This window comes from Palaemon carinicauda, chromosome 34 (genome assembly GCF_036898095.1).
Source record: "Palaemon carinicauda isolate YSFRI2023 chromosome 34, ASM3689809v2, whole genome shotgun sequence".
Taxonomy (NCBI): Eukaryota; Metazoa; Arthropoda; class Malacostraca; order Decapoda; family Palaemonidae; genus Palaemon; species Palaemon carinicauda.
In genome coordinates this window covers 58,938,401-58,943,400 of record NC_090758.1, presented here as the reverse complement: position 1 = coordinate 58,943,400, position 5,000 = coordinate 58,938,401, and the positions used below count along the sequence as shown (strand labels likewise).

Sequence of the window (5,000 nt, the reverse complement as noted above, 5' to 3'; positions counted from 1 at the left end):
AGCAAAGAGCAGGCAATGGCCACTGTCATGCTCGGTGCAGTCGTGTAGGGGAAATCCTTCCAAATATCCAAACTAGGTGATTCACTGACCTGATTTTTGTTAGCTTTAGCTACAATTATCAAGTTATGAAGTATATCTGTTGGACCAGTGATGGTTGGAGTGATTGAGCTAGATGGAAAGCCATCTGTTAAGTTATAGTGATCTGTTAATTCAGGGTATAAACCAGACTGGAGATTGTTTGGTAATCTGTGAAAGTTTTTATCTGGGCCGTACCGAGTACCCACTCGTTCCAGACCAGGTAGTAGCCATGACCACAAGGCTACTTTTCCGGCACGGTAGTGTTCACGTACAAAGTTCTGTGTTCCTTGAATGAATAGACATATATAAATAGATAATAGTAAATATGCGAAAACACGGATACGATCTCCATATAAGATATAATCATTAAATATAATATATATGGTTTTGACTCCTTGTTGTTATGAATAGATGTTTTTATCAATTTATTACCGAATACGAGTTGTATGTTACAGCTTCATAATCTATTACAAATAAAGGCCAAACACCTCTATTTACCTAAGTAAAGTTGATGTTTAAAATTATATCATATAATTTTAGATGTACTATAATTTATTTGATGAAAGTCATCACCAGTTAAATATTAGTATTTTATTGAGGTTCTATAGGTTAGTGAAGTATATTGAAGAATATATTTGTTTTACTAGTTTAGTTAAATGTTATTCATAGGAGTTGGGTTATTGAAGAATTTTATATATATATATATATATATATATATATGTATATATATATATATATATATATTTATATATATATATATATATATATATAGATAGATAGATAGATAGATAGATATATATGTGTATATATATAAATATATATATATATATATATACCTATATATAAATAAATATATATTTATATACATATACACATATATATACATATATATATATATATATATCTATATCTATATCTATAGATATATATATATATATATATATATACAGAGAGAGAGAGAGAGAGAGAGAGAGAGAGAGAGAGAGAGAGCAGGGAGGAATGTTAAAATCTAGAGAAGAAAGTGATTAATATATAAGTTATCATGAAGATATAAAATTATTCAAAAATATGAATAAATGTACTTTCTTCACCTAAGGTTATATATCTAGAAAATATTGAAAAATATAGTATCATTATATCTGTGAGTGAATACAGCCCCCAAAAATGGGAACCTTACCTATTCGAAAGTATTTCTGATAGACTGAATCATATTTGGGCCATATCTGCTCTTCAGAAGTCATGTCGTTTGCACTCTCGGACATCTTAGCCGTGGAGACTGTGTCTTTTGGATGTCTGTAATATGAACATAGAGTTTTGAATTGATACCATAAGTATAATTGATTGATTTATGGTATCAATGAAATAAACTGTACAGTATTTATATATATATATATATATATATCTTTATATATATATATATATATATGTATATATATATATATATATATATTTATATATATATATATATATATATATATTTATATTTATATATATAATATATATATATGTGTATATATATATATATATATATGTATATATATATATATATATGTATATATATACATATATATGTATATATATACATATATATATATATATATATACATATATATATATAAATATATATATATATATTTATATATATATATATATATATATTGTATATATATATATATATATATATGTATATATATATATATATATATCTATATATATATATATATATATACATATCCATATCCATATACCAAGGTACTTTCCCTAATTTTGGGTGGTAGCCGACATCAAATGAATGAAAAAAAGGGACCTCTCCTCTCTATGCTCCTCCCAGCCTGACGAGGAAGTCAACAGAGTTCGGCTGGTACTACTAGGGTGCTACAGCCCACCCTCCCCCGTTATGCAGCACAGATGAAGCTTCATAACGCTAAATCCCCTACTGCTGCTACCTCCGCAGTCCATCCAAGGTGACCAGAGGAAGCAGCAGGGCCTACAGGAACTACGTCACAATCGCTCACCATTCATTCCTATTTCTAGCACGCTCTCTTGCCTCTCACATCTATCCTCCTATCACCCAGAACTTTCTTCACTCCATCCATCCACCCAAACCTTGACTTTCCTCTTGTACTTCTCCCGTCAACCCTTGCATTCATCACCTTTTTTAGCAGACAGCCATTTTCATTCTCTCAACAATGGCCAAACCACCTCAACACATTCATATCCACTCTAGCTGTTAAATCATTTCTTACAACAGTTCTCACCCTCATTACTTCGTTCCTAACCCTATCTTCTCGAGATACACCACTTATTTCTTCTCAGACAATCCATCTCAAACACATTCAATTTCTGTCTACCCGTCACTTTCATTCCCAACAACTCCGATACATACATCACAGTTGGTACAATCACTTTCCCATACAAAACTCTCTTTACATTCATGCCTTACCCTCTATTCTTTATGACTCCCTTCACTGACCCCAACACTTTGCATCCTTCATTCACTCTCTGACGTACATCTGCTTCCACTCAGCCATTTGCTGTAAAAACAGACCCCAAGTACTTAAACTGATCCATCTCCTTAAGTAACCTCCCCATTCGATATGACATTCAACCTCGCACCACCTTCCCTTCTCATATATCTCATAACCTAACTCTTACCCACATTAACTCTCAACTTCCATCTCTCACATATCCTTCCAAATTCTGTCACTAATCGGCCAAGCTTCTCTTCCGAGTCTGCAACCAGCACAGTATCATCCGCAAACAACAACTGATTTACCTCCCATTCATGATAATTCGTGTCTATCAGTTTCAATCCTCGTCCAAGCACTCGAGAATTCACCTCTCTCATCACTCCAATTAAACAAGCATGACAACATCACATATCCCTGTCTCAGCCCCACCCTCACCGAAAACCAATCGCTCACTTCATTTCTATCCTAACCCACGCTTTACTACCATTGTAGACACTTTTCGCTGCTTGCAAAAACCTTCCACCAATTCTATATAACCTCATCACATTTCACATCGCTTCCCTATCAACTTCATCATTCGCTTTCTCCAGATCCATAAATGCGACATTCATTTCCTGACCCTTTGTTAAATATTTCTTGCATATCTGCCTAACTTTAAAAATCTGATTCATACATCCCTACCACTTCTAAAACCACCTTGTACTCACCCAAATTTTATGAAATTACTCCACATTGATAAGAACGATTTGCTGAGTGTGACATCCATCTTAGTGAAGTTATAACTTGAGGCCAAAGGTCCTAGAGCCCCCAGAGGACCACCAAAAACGTACGCCAGCTCCTTCACGAGAAGACTCTTATTTCCAGACTTTGGGAAAGATGATTAGTTTAAATTTAAAGCTTTACTGTAGTAATAACTAAATTGAAAATTAATAATTTGAATGGAAGAGGAATATATGATTTTATTTATATCATGATTCTTTTGTTGGTATTTATTTTATACTTTCATGAAAATTATTTGCATGATTCGGATACATACAAATCTAATCTATGGGTGATATTCAAAAACTTTCTGTAGATTATTTAAAGATTCTCATTAATAATATATACTATATTTTTTTTATTTCATATATAAATCCAATCTATCCATATCAACGTACATCTGAAACTTCTTCCCCCAACACGTAGAGATAAGATGATCGGGGAAGTCGTTGTAGAGCTGCTTGGCAAAGATCTGCCATCGGCGAGACGATATTCGCATCGTGAAGGCCTTGGCCGGTTGAGTCCCTGATGCTGATTGGTTGATGGAGAGATCTCGACCAATCAGTGTACTCGGCTGTGATGGCTATCATTATTTCCTGTAGAGGGAGATGAAAAGACTCCATTTGAAGTATACTTTTGTTTAATAGATGGTATAGTTTATATATGTGTAGCTTAGGTAATAATAATAGTGATAGTAATAATAATAATAATAATAATAATAATAATGCCCACCTGCAGATGATAACGATAGTTATTAACGACGAAGGATCTCAGCAGATCCTCCCTATAGTCAGCATCGAATCCTTCCTGGACTTCTTGCTGACTCAGGATGTCAAGGAGGCTGGCAGCTGTCATTCCTAGAAGGAGGTCAACTGAGTTCGACCTTCCTTACCTTTGAAGTCAAGAAGAAAAGAAAGATTTTTCTCATTTTCTTATTATAGTGAGTGATTAAGAATATTTAGCACTAGCTGGAGAATTGGTAATGTTACTCCTCTATATAAATGTGTTTGTGGTAGCTCAAGTCCCACTGATTACTGCCCAATTTCCATAACTCCCATATTATCTAAAGTTTTTTGAACGTCTTTTGGCAAAACGTCGTAATGTGTTTGCTGAAGGTAATCATCTACTCCCTAGTTTGCAATTTGGTTTTCGTAAAGGCCTTGGAGCATGTGATGCCCTTCTTACAATCTCCAATGCTGTACAGAAATCCCTTGATTTTGGTCGGGAAGTTCGTATGATTGGCCTTGATTTTAATGCTGCCTTTGACCGTGTTAATCATGAGGGCCCTTGTTTTCAAACTCAAACAGTTGGGAGTGGGTGGGTTGTTCTTAGCATTATTATTGATTTTTTAAGTAATAGATCTCAAAGAGTTGTTGTTGATGGGCACCATAGTGATTATAGGAATGTGATATCCGGTGTTCCACAGGGTAGTGTTCTTGGCTCATTACTTTTCATACTATATACACATGACATGTGGTTTGGCCTAGAAAACAAGCTTGTTACATATGCAGATGGTGCTACTCTCTTTGCATCAATTCTATCCCTTGAATGTAGATCTAGGGTTGGTGAATCCCTTAATAGAGATTTAGCAAGAATTAGTGCATGGTGCAAATTATGGGGTATGAAGTTGAATCCTAACAAAACTCAAAGTATGATTGTAAGTAGGGTCAAGGACGGTGGCTCTTCACATCC

The 5,000-nt window shown here is 34.2% G+C and overlaps 1 pseudogene; it reads right to left on the bottom strand.

Moving 5' to 3' along the window:
- LOC137626964 (neuroligin-1-like) overlaps positions 1 to 5,000 on the bottom strand; it is a 34,348-nt pseudogene that overhangs the window by 27,274 nt on the left and 2,074 nt on the right.